The following is a 13,056-nucleotide window of genomic DNA, read 5'->3' on the forward strand; positions in this document are numbered from 1 at the left end:
CCTTCTGGGTTCACCAATTAAACTGACTCACGACGTTAAACGTCGCGCCGGGATCTCAGTTTTAGGGATGAAATCAAACGCTGAGTTTTTCTCATACAACACTTAAATCTATTAAATATAGTATACACAAATGGATGCACAATACGGTTGTAAACATACAAAAAGTTGACAATTAACAATTGTACTTACATAGTCATAAGCTAAGGACTTAGCTTTTCCTGGCGATGGCTTGGTCACTTCGCGTTTGAATAACTTTGGAGAACGGACTAATTAACTTGATCTTTTCCCGAGGAGAGTCGACATTTCGACTTCTCGGGTCAGCTGGTCGCACTACCGTTGATCGGTTCACACTTATCCTATACTGCTAAAATCGGCGTATTTTATACCCGATTGATCGGCTGACGCAATTTGTTATTGTCGCTTGTTTTTCACATTTCTGCAAAGTAGGTGGTGGTGACTCATCACCGATACGGTGCACTCGGTGCATGACACATTCGGTGCATCGTGATGCGACCTTGCCTCGTGCGCTTAATATTTCGCAATCCTCGAATACTTTTATGTTTCTTAAGTTAATCAGTCCATCTTTCCAATTAACGGATTTTCCATTCGTGACATATGCCTCCGCCCCAGAAAAACTGGTCCCCAGTTTTATATGAACAATAATAAAAACTTTAAACAATAGAAAAAACATATCGTTAACATAAATTCAAAAATTACATGTGTTCATACCAAGGTATTATGATAAATGGTTAGTAGGTTTACATATGTGAGTATTTCATAGTACTCAGTTAAGTTACAATCATTTCTTAATAATAAGTTAGTACTTTCTCCTGCAATTATACATAAACAATATCATGCACTTTTAATCTATTCGGTTCCGGCACTGGCAGAACAAAAAATATTGCAACACTGAGAAAAGTTTAATAGAGGCTTAGTCCTATGAGCCAAACTTCGCATTTCACATCACTGAACACCATTGTGATCACTGTTCCATAAATGTTTGTGGTGTGAGTCGATTATTGAATCGATGATTCGGCTTGCTTGGACCTCCGTATCAACGTACAGGCCCATCGGGAGTTCCAACAACAATAATGGCTCATCATAGTGTCACGAAGGATAATAAATCAAATTTATTACTTGAACGAAAACATTAAAAAATGTTTATATTACTTGAGCGGAAACATTAAAATTGTGGAATGCGGTCGGAGTGCAACTGCAATTAAGATGCATTTGCTGAATTGCGAAATAATGTGGAATGTTTTCCAAGTACCGATGGTCGAAGGTCGTCACGAGTTGTCGGCTAGACGAGGCCAGGTCTGGGAGTTTTGATTGGTGGAATCAGTGTCTGGAATGCTATAAAAAAGAGGTTGCACCCTAGAGAGGAGTTCAGTTCAATTCAATCAGTTCATTCCAATCAATCCAGTTTTGCTGTGCACCACGTCGGAGAAGGCAGTACCTAGCCAGAAGACTCCGCTCACGCCACAGAATGTAGTCGTCCTGAATTCTGCAACCCGCACCGGGTTTACAAATTAATTAAATAGTAAACCATCTCTTAAACTATAATAAATCGCGAGTGCCAAACCCTCCACGAAGCTGCCCTCATAATTGTTTAACAAATGTAAGTACAGATTTGTTATTGTAATATTTTGTGCATGTAAAAGGTATTGTTTAAAGTGTTACTTTGGGAATTATGTTGAAGGTTTTATTCCGATTCACCAAGTTGATAAACCAACCATTTTGTCAATTAGTTTTAACTATTATTTAGTTATTAAATTATATTTTTCTACCAAGTGGTTTGATTCTACCTCTGAAACAAGATCTCGGTAAAGGCGTTTATTAAAGTAATAAACGCACGTCTCGTTTAACTTGTTGGCACAATTTAAACGTGACAATAGTTCGCCTCTTTCTTACATAGCCCTCAGTGTTACATGAAATATAAGACAAAAGGTTAGTATGTGCTACTTAAGGCTTAATATGCAATATTATGTCTTATAACAAAATTAATTTTAGCATCATTTGTAACCGTTATTCATTTGTTAGTATGTACGATCCATTTTCCATTAAAAAATAAAAAATGGAACGTGTGAAATTCATTTTCCAAATGCTGTAAAGCAAGGAATCCCGTGTATGCACCGCGTGATCAAAATTAGTCATGTAAGCAACGTCGAACTTTTATGTTAGTAGCTCGTTATCAACCAACAAGATTGTCGGGGCGTCGTGTCAGGAATATTCGCCTCTTCAGCGAAACATTTTTTATCACACCTATTAGTTCATGGCGCTAAAAAATAATTGGATTAATTTCATGACTTATACTCGCCATTTGGGGATAATATGACATCATACATTCCAAAAATTTTTTTTATTATATACTTTTTTTTATATATCATCCACTTGTGTATATCACGTCTGTATCAACATATGCATATATATATAGCCATTAAAATACAAAACAATAATAAGGTAACATAAATTAAATTGTAGACCTCATAGCTGCTGATAAGTAGCATATGGCCCCATGTCGTCAAACGGTTCTAATTGCGCGATAAACGGCTGTGTTACCGCGTGTCTAAGAACTTCTTCAGTTTGTTGCTGAATAATGGGCCCCCCTTCTTGCACCTGCGCCAGGTTTTCCGGATTCGGGCATAGTGCCGGATTGCGGTCGACCTGACTTCAAGTAGTAGTCTAAAAACAAGTAATAAAAGATTATGTAGCCGGTCCTTTCACTCTTTGTATTTTGCACTTTTACCATATATAATTAAACAGTTAAAGTTCCCAAAATGTTTTATTAAGTCTACAAGAGCTACTCTGCAAAAGGTTATGGGCCCAGGTAGCCAAGTGAAGGTTTGAAAGTCGAAAAAGTGAAAAAGAAAACGGGGCACACGAGTTGTTCTTTTTGAGGTTACGATAGTACACCAGGGATGAGCTCCAGTATCGATATCTAGAACAATAACTTCTGTCGATAACTGCTTGTGTACCGAATAAAAAATAAGTCCCGATTATTTTTAATTTTTCGGTTTTTTTGTCGGGAACACGTCGTAAAAATTGTGTGGCGATTGTAAGGACTAACGCGGTGTAACGACTTGTTAAGTTTTTCAATCAGCCATGGATCAAAAAGAAGGATTTATCGTAAAGTTGAATGGGGGATTGGGACAATTGGAATGTTTGGAAGTTCCTGATGATAATAGTGCTAAAGTCCAAGGGATTATATGGAATTGTGTCAGGAGAACAAGGAAGGCCACACACTAACACAGATGAATGGGATAAAAAAGATGCAAAAGCCCAGGAGGTTTTAGTAACAAGGCTGGACGAAAATCCGGTAAATCACATTCTATCATGTACTACTTCTTCAGAAATGTGGAGCAAACTAATAGCAATTTATGAACATAAGTCGGAAGTATCAGTACACTTGCTTCAACAAAACTTTTTAAATTTTTTTAATTTAAAGTACAATGTCTCAAGTATTGCTGATTTTATTTCACAATTAGAAGATTTAAAAACCCAACTCAAGCATCTTGGTGAAGAGCTTAGTGATAAAATGATTGTCACTAAAATTCTAATGTCTCTTCCTGATAACATGAAGTATTTCGTTTCGGCATGGGAATCAACTCCTGCTGAACAACAAACCCTCAACCATCTAACATCACGGTTACTAGTGGAAGAAGTCAGGAATAAGAAAGGTCAGCAAAATGATTTTGAAGTGAAAGTAGATGCAAGAGTAGATATTAAATGCTTTGCATGCAACAAGCCTGGACATTTAAAAAAAGACCGTTTTTATGCTCGTCCGGGAAATTCAAGGACTCATAATGCACATGGCAGATTTAATAGTAGATCTGCACAATTAAAATGTGGCTACTGTCATAAAAATGATCATACTGCTCAAAATTGTTGGAATAAACATGGACGACCATCACATAGAGGTGACGAAAGTGGCAATGCCTTCGTAAGTTTGCTGGAATTGGAAAACCAACCACAGGCGTTTACTTTAATCGCTGAATCCAAGCTAAATGGTTGTGATTGGTGTTTAGACAGTGGTGCGTCAGATCACATGACTCATGATGTTAACAATTTTGCATTTTCAGACTATTCAGCTAACAGGACAGTTAAAATTGGTGATGGTTCACTCATTAACGTTATGGGTGTTGGACTGATAGTCTTAGAGGCTTGGAATGGCAGTTGTTGGATGAGAACAGAATTGACAGACGTCTTGTATGTACCACAGCTGAAGATAAACCTATTCTCAGTAAGTAAAGCTTTAGATAAGGGTATGTTGATGAAATCTTCAAAAGAAAAGTGTAAAATTGTTGATAGTAAAAATTGTACTAGAGCCATAGCCATGCGGAGCGGTAAACTGTTTAAAATGTTATTTAGATCTAAAAAGGATGTTCAAACTGTTAATTCTAATGTTGCTTATGTAGTTGAAAGCGTCAATAGTTGGCACTGTAAAATGGCCCATGTGAATTTTCAGCATGTCCAGCAGGTTTTAAAGCAAAATAACATAAAGTTCAAGGATGATGCCACTACATGTAATGATTGTTTAATCCAAATATTGACGTGACATTAAGAATAAAGGAAGTGCATGATTTCTATGAAGCTCCAGTTGACAAGCGTGTCCAAAATATTACTGGAGTTGTTAATCAACGCGATAAGGATTGGTGGTTATGGAATCGTGCTGTACGACACCATGAATCAATAGTGTTTTGTAATTTCCATTATGTTCTTGAGATAAGATCTATAAATTTAATTATGAATATTGTCACGTTTAATTTATGAGCCCTTCTGGGTTCACCAATTAAACTGACTCACGACGTTAAACGTCGCGCCGGGATCTCAGTTTTAGGGATGAAATCAAACGCTGAGTTTTTCTCATACAACACTTAAATCTATTAAATATAGTATACACAAATGGATGCACAATACGGTTGTAAACATACAAAAAGTTGACAATTAACAATTGTACTTACATAGTCATAAGCTAAGGACTTAGCTTTTCCTGGCGATGGCTTGGTCACTTCGCGTTTGAATAACTTTGGAGAACGGACTAATTAACTTGATCTTTTCCCGAGGAGAGTCGACATTTCGACTTCTCGGGTCAGCTGGTCGCACTACCGTTGATCGGTTCACACTTATCCTATACTGCTAAAATCGGCGTATTTTATACCCGATTGATCGGCTGACGCAATTTGTTATTGTCGCTTGTTTTTCACATTTCTGCAAAGTAGGTGGTGGTGACTCATCACCGATACGGTGCACTCGGTGCATGACACATTCGGTGCATCGTGATGCGACCTTGCCTCGTGCGCTTAATATTTCGCAATCCTCGAATACTTTTATGTTTCTTAAGTTAATCAGTCCATCTTTCCAATTAACGGATTTTCCATTCGTGACATATGCCTCCGCCCCAGAAAAACTGGTCCCCAGTTTTATATGAACAATAATAAAAACTTTAAACAATAGAAAAAACATATCGTTAACATAAATTCAAAAATTACATGTGTTCATACCAAGGTATTATGATAAATGGTTAGTAGGTTTACATATGTGAGTATTTCATAGTACTCAGTTAAGTTACAATCATTTCTTAATAATAAGTTAGTACTTTCTCCTGCAATTATACATAAACAATATCATGCACTTTTAATCTATTCGGTTCCGGCACTGGCAGAACAAAAAATATTGCAACACTGAGAAAAGTTTAATAGAGGCTTAGTCCTATGAGCCAAACTTCGCATTTCACATCACTGAACACCATTGTGATCACTGTTCCATAAATGTTTGTGGTGTGAGTCGATTATTGAATCGATGATTCGGCTTGCTTGGACCTCCGTATCAACGTACAGGCCCATCGGGAGTTCCAACAACAATAATGGCTCATCATAGTGTCACGAAGGATAATAAATCAAATTTATTACTTGAACGAAAACATTAAAAAATGTTTATATTACTTGAGCGGAAACATTAAAATTGTGGAATGCGGTCGGAGTGCAACTGCAATTAAGATGCATTTGCTGAATTGCGAAATAATGTGGAATGTTTTCCAAGTACCGATGGTCGAAGGTCGTCACGAGTTGTCGGCTAGACGAGGCCAGGTCTGGGAGTTTTGATTGGTGGAATCAGTGTCTGGAATGCTATAAAAAAGAGGTTGCACCCTAGAGAGGGGTTCAGTTCAGTTCAATTCAATCAGTTCATTCCAATCAATCCAGTTTTGCTGTGCACCACGTCGGAGAAGGCAGTACCTAGCCAGAAGACTCCGCTCACGCCACAGAATGTAGTCGTCCTGAATTCTGCAACCCGCACCGGGTTTACAAATTAATTAAATAGTAAACCATCTCTTAAACTATAATAAATCGCGAGTGCCAAACCCTCCACGAAGCTGCCCTCATAATTGTTTAACAAATGTAAGTACAGATTTGTTATTGTAATATTTTGTGCATGTAAAAGGTATTGTTTAAAGTGTTACTTTGGGAATTATGTTGAAGGTTTTATTCCGATTCACCAAGTTGATAAACCAACCATTTTGTCAATTAGTTTTAACTATTATTTAGTTATTAAATTATATTTTTCTACCAAGTGGTTTGATTCTACCTCTGAAACAAGATCTCGGTAAAGGCGTTTATTAAAGTAATAAACGCACGTCTCGTTTAACTTGTTGGGCCAAAAGGGCTTTTACAATTTAAACGTGACATTTGGTGGAGGCGCCGGGTAATTTTATTTGCCTTATCTTCCATTCCAACTCTAACCGAAGGAGTTCCCACCCTAACGGGACTGTCCTCTGTATCAACTGCAGGGTCTTCCCAACCTGAATGGGTGACTGTCCTGGAAGGAAAAGAATCATCTTCTGATTTACCTGAGGTTGATCTAGAAGACGTGGAGTCTGCTTATAAGTTGTTGATATCTTATGCCAAGAACAACAATCTTGGGGGTAAGTTAATCAAAGAATACTCCAAAAATTCTAGCTTTGTTGACCGAGGATTATTTAATATTACCCTATATGAATATTTGAACAACGAGATATCTGAAGCCCAAGCTCTGGGAATGATAAAAGGCATACGAATGGAACGGCAGAGGGCTCAAGCTCAGACTACTAGAGACACTGAACACGCCATTCAAAAGTTCATCACAGAGCAAGAGAATTTCCTGACTCTCGCACTAGATAAGTTGAGACAATCGGGAGATAACGAACGAAATTGTGTTCATGTGCTACGTCAAACTATGGACACTCTCAACCGTCTCGAAAAACAGAAGTTAGACGCAACCCTAACTCCAAAATCAACCTCCCCGCCTTCTTCTATTTCCACAGAACCACCGGAAACAAGTATTGCATTTGGAAATCTCCAGCTCGGATGCAATGTAGGAGGTATCATTACTTCATATCAGGTGATTAAATCTCCTATTAATTTCGTTTTCTGGAAACAAGCCGGGGACTTCTTAATAGGGGTACCAAGTGACCTTCTAACTTCTATTCAAGTTGCAGAGTTCATCAAAAAATTCCGGAAAGACAACCCTAGTCATTCTGATAACAGAAAATGGGTTTTAAGCCTTCAGTAGATTTAGATGTCTTCTAAATGGGAAGTTAAAAATAAAAGCGGATTGTGTTATTTCGATGTCGAGGTCAAGCATTCCCGATAACGACAAAAAATGTGCCGGAATGAAACTTCTATTTGTCGACAAATAATTTTAATATAAGGTTTACTTATTATGTGTAGGTACCCGCTTTAAATAAAAGCATAGTGCAGAGTTAAAGAGGATTTCGATATGTTTCTATCGTTTGAAAACGAACAGTACATAAAAAAAATCGAAGGTTATTATTTGGTTGCTTGCAAAAATCGCGACATTAGTGGAAAATAAAGTAAAGCAGACTAATTAGTTCTATTTGACGCCGCGTGCCGGTGTGACCGACTTGCTTTATTGCACTCGTCTCGTCGCATCGCCGCGAAGGTGTCGATAAGAAAACTGCTGATTGATGAATTTTAATGTTTTTTTTTTTCTAAATGCACATGATAATTTACCTACATGGAATAACAAGTCGAAATGTAGCATTGGCTAATAATAATTAAACTTGATTTTACTATGGAAAAAAATGACAACTGATTTAAAAAGTGACCCAAGTTATTTTTTTGAATACGAATGTACCATGATACATTTGTAATAAAGTATTTCTGAGGTGATATTTAAAACATTCAACACACATACTACTCGAATGAGACGATAGGACCCACACATCATAATAATGTGATTTTATTTTTACTTTATTTCTGCTGAATTTCAACCTGTTAAATAATTTTAACCTGCTATTTAATTGAGGTGAAAAACGCTAGCTGAGCGTAATACCTTATTATGTAAGTGGCACATAGAGTTTGTTTCTTTAACCGACCCGTTGTAATGAGTTTTATGAGTACTAAAGTTTCAACTTACATGCAGTTGAACTATTTTTGGTGCATCTGTACGAAGATGTCCAGCTCAAGATTCATGATTAAATAAAATAATTACTGAATTGCCAATGAAAAAATATTGGTATCTTTTATAAAGGAGTAATTTAAATACTCAAGAATTCAACAGGAAAAACAGTATAATTCAATGTTGGTAGGAGTATTAGCTCTCAAAGTAGTTGTTTCTGATTTTTCCCTTCTCAGTTGAGAAGTTTCTGATACAGAGAGGTCTGTACATGTTGAGAGATATTTGTTTTAGTGCCACACAGCAATACTGTTTGCTGTTTTCAATGTTAGGGCGGTGCATGATTTTTTCTCAAAGAACAAACCATAAGCATTTTTGAATGCGAAAACTAATAGCAGGCTGAAATAATTGAATGATGAAACCTTATACATACGTTTATTAAGTTTTGAAAATTGAGTCTTTGAAGCAAATTGATACTAGACTTCTTTAAACTCGGATATAAAAAGGTCCATATAAAGTAGCAAATTTGTCAATATTTTCAGGCAACGGAGATTCCTATTCCTGACAGCAACCGGTTATACGTTATCCTGGAAGTTTGCGTATTAGTTGCTTTAATCGTTTACCTTAATTCCGTTTATAGGATCGTCTCATTACGATGTACAATAAGTTGTACAAATTTCTAGCAGACTGACTACGACTACTTTTTGAAACAAATATTGAACTGCTGAATAATTCAAAGTTACAAGTTACAAGCCCGATAAAGTCAAAATGCTCATAATTAAGTTATAAAAATGATTTACTTTTATTTGCTTAAATGAATTATCCTACAGTAGGATATATTTTGTTTTTTTTGATTAGATAATTCTTTTCTTATGCCGCAGGCAGATGGTGATCACTTTGTTATTTAAGTCATCGCGGTACGAACGTTCACAAAAACTGCGTATGGATAAATATCATTGTAATTTCATTTTGACATGCAAATTTTTAGCATATGAGAATAATTATTAAGAAAAATTGCCATTGTTATTATAAAAGTGAAGAAGTGTACACTTGAGTTTTATATCGTGATTTTTCATTGTATGAGTAAATCGATTGATTGAAGACTTTATGAAACAAAGCTGGGCTAAATACTTATTGAACATTGACAAATAAAGACTGGATTGCACGGTCAAAATGTCAACAGACTACTTATTACCTATGCTGGTTTTTATACTATTTGGAAAATAGTAAGACAGATACATGGTATATTTTGAATTATACCACACGAAATAAAAAGTTACACACAAAAATACATCAGCTCTTGGACTAAAGCAAAAGCGAACATCGCTGCTTATCGTCCGGCTGATAATCCGAATGATGACAAACTTTAGCCTTGATTCCGCTTAGTAAGGCAAAGTGAAACTAAGACGGACAATGCAAATTTGTGGTAATGCAATAATCAGAGTTTATTTTTTATTAAAAATAAACCAAGCCAGAAATGATTTAAGTTAATCATTTAATACTTGCGTTTGCATACTAATAACATATTTTTATTTTTACAGAAATCAATGAGGGAAAAGTATTTGATTGAGGACATTACATCCAATTTTTGATAAAAAAAATCTTCTCCAAAAGGATTTGAAGTTAATTAGAAACGGTTAATGTTTCTGTATTTTTTGAAACAGGCAAATACGTTCTACTTTCCATAACATGAAAACTAGAGCGTCTAGAGCGAGTCGTTTATATTTACGGAGTTCAAACTTTTTAGTTTCAGGACCGGATTCCCGATTATTTTTACATGTCAATTAACTTTATAAAGTAATACGCAAGATTGCATGCAAATTAGAATTTTAATATAAGTATATTAGGCCTTAATGAACACATATTAACCTTTGTTCTTGTTTTCATTATATGTAAACAAACCATGCACTTGAGGGAGCCATAAGGAGCCAATGTACTAAGTGACGCTGTGCAAAGCCAGTATTGGAAGACCAATAAAGATGACACTTAACCTTATCACCAACGTCAACCACGTGATGTTAATGAAACTTAAGCAGGAAGGACTATGAAATTGACATTGCTAGACTTCAACTACTGTACTATTTGGTGACCAATGAGGGACAAAGTCATGGACAGGGCAATTTATGATTGTGACAAACATTTTTGTGCGAACAATGGCGCAATACAAATCGCAAAATCAAAACTGCGTATATTGAAGTATATGGTGCGTAGTTAAGCGCTCCCCAAGATTTCAAATGTGTTATGTTAATTTAAGGGTTAGTTTAATGATTAGGATTACTATAATTTTTAGGTACGACGAAGCGATGACGGAAAATGGAGAAAGTAAGCTTTTCAGAAAATATATGAAAAAGAAAATTAAAATTAAAATCAAAATTTTCTCTTACTCCATTTTTCTAATAATATTATAATGAGATGAATTTTATATAAGGCTAGCGATAACTAGATTAATAATTAGCATTGTCAAATGTAGGAGTTACCTCTCTTAGTTTAAACTGGAGGACCAGTTTCATGGAGGAGGGGCAAATGTCACGAAGGATAATAAATCAAATTTATTACTTGAACGAAAACATTAAAAAATGTTTATATTACTTGAGCGGAAACATTAAAATTGTGGAATGCGGTCGGAGTGCAACTGCAATTAAGATGCATTTGCTGAATTGCGAAATAATGTGGAATGTTTTCCAAGTACCGATGGTCGAAGGTCGTCACGAGTTGTCGGCTAGACGAGGCCAGGTCTGGGAGTTTTGATTGGTGGAATCAGTGTCTGGAATGCTATAAAAAAGAGGTTGCACCCTAGAGAGGGGTTCAGTTCAGTTCAATTCAATCAGTTCATTCCAATCAATCCAGTTTTGCTGTGCACCACGTCGGAGAAGGCAGTACCTAGCCAGAAGACTCCGCTCACGCCACAGAATGTAGTCGTCCTGAATTCTGCAACCCGCACCGGGTTTACAAATTAATTAAATAGTAAACCATCTCTTAAACTATAATAAATCGCGAGTGCCAAACCCTCCACGAAGCTGCCCTCATAATTGTTTAACAAATGTAAGTACAGATTTGTTATTGTAATATTTTGTGCATGTAAAAGGTATTGTTTAAAGTGTTACTTTGGGAATTATGTTGAAGGTTTTATTCCGATTCACCAAGTTGATAAACCAACCATTTTGTCAATTAGTTTTAACTATTATTTAGTTATTAAATTATATTTTTCTACCAAGTGGTTTGATTCTACCTCTGAAACAAGATCTCGGTAAAGGCGTTTATTAAAGTAATAAACGCACGTCTCGTTTAACTTGTTGGCACAATTTAAACGTGACAATAGTTCGCCTCTTTCTTACATAGCCCTCAGTGTTACATGAAATATAAGACAAAAGGTTAGTATGTGCTACTTAAGGCTTAATATGCAATATTATGTCTTATAACAAAATTAATTTTAGCATCATTTGTAACCGTTATTCATTTGTTAGTATGTACGATCCATTTTCCATTAAAAAAAAATAAAAAATGGAACGTGTGAAATTCATTTTCCAAATGCTGTAAAGCAAGGAATCCCGTGTATGCACCGCGTGATCAAAATTAGTCATGTAAGCAACGTCGAACTTTTATGTTAGTAGCTCGTTATCAACCAACAAGATTGTCGGGGCGTCGTGTCAGGAATATTCGCCTCTTCAGCGAAACATTTTTTATCACACCTATTAGTTCATGGCGCTAAAAAATAATTGGATTAATTTCATGACTTATACTCGCCATTTGGGGATAATATGACATCATACATTCCAAAAATTTTTTTTATTATATACTTTTTTTTATATATCATCCACTTGTGTATATCACGTCTGTATCAACATATGCATATATATATAGCCATTAAAATACAAAACAATAATAAGGTAACATAAATTAAATTGTAGACCTCATAGCTGCTGATAAGTAGCATATGGCCCCATGTCGTCAAACGGTTCTAATTGCGCGATAAACGGCTGTGTTACCGCGTGTCTAAGAACTTCTTCAGTTTGTTGCTGAATAATGGGCCCCCCTTCTTGCACCCGCGCCAGGTTTTCCGGATTCGGGCATAGTGCCGGATTGCGGTTGACCTGACTTGCGTGTGATCCAGGAGGTCCAAATGCACCTCCAGAAGATGTGCCAGCAGAACTGATTTCTGATGTTTCATCCCTTTCTTGTGTTTGGGGCACTACTGGTACCCGAAACTGATATGTCATATCATTTACATAAGCATGAGGATATGGCGGATGACCTGGTTGACTCAAAAATTGAGTTCTCCCGTACACACATGTAGCACAAGGACATCCTTGCACAAATACATTTTCCCATGCTCGCCAAAAATCCTCAGGTCGATATTGAGGTTGTTGGGGTGATATGCAAATTGCACAATCACATGTCGAAAACGGAGTGCCCCCTTGACGTACTTTCTCGCCAAGTAGAAGTATGGTATACTCCGTATGAATGATCTGAGTCCACAGGCCAAGTAGAGATTTTGTAATCCCTAACAATTGCATTGGTACCACTCGATCAAACTCTCCTTGCAGTTCCCACAAGTGGTACAGTGCCAACTTGTATAAATACAGTTTGGTGTTTATTTCGGTAACACACCTAATGTAAAACAAGAAATTCACAATCCATTCCATGTTTGGCACTTTCGCGAAAATT

At 36.4% G+C, this 13,056-nt stretch overlaps 2 long non-coding RNA genes across 3 annotated transcripts in view; both read right to left on the reverse strand.

Moving 5' to 3' along the window:
• The window catches only part of LOC145737211 (uncharacterized), a 72,248-nt gene extending 64,712 nt beyond the window's left edge, over positions 1–7,536 (reverse strand). Inside the window, exons 1-2 of the long non-coding RNA XR_014180320.1 lie at positions 4,962–7,536; positions 352–2,682 (exon numbers count right to left, since the gene is read on the reverse strand). This is a non-coding gene — a long non-coding RNA (uncharacterized LOC145737211). The remainder of the gene's footprint in view (positions 1–351; positions 2,683–4,961) is intronic.
• A 1,571-nt stretch (positions 7,537–9,107) lies between these two features.
• The window catches only part of LOC145737210 (uncharacterized), a 299,466-nt gene continuing 295,517 nt past the window's right edge, over positions 9,108–13,056 (reverse strand). For both annotated transcript variants that reach the window (XR_014180319.1, XR_014180318.1), the window contains exon 2: positions 9,108–10,260. This is a non-coding gene — a long non-coding RNA (uncharacterized LOC145737210). The remainder of the gene's footprint in view (positions 10,261–13,056) is intronic.

The sequence above is a fragment of the Ips typographus genome, linkage group LG13, assembly GCF_016097725.1.
Source record: "Ips typographus isolate SLU linkage group LG13, UJ_Ityp_2.0, whole genome shotgun sequence".
Taxonomy (NCBI): domain Eukaryota; kingdom Metazoa; phylum Arthropoda; class Insecta; order Coleoptera; family Curculionidae; genus Ips; species Ips typographus.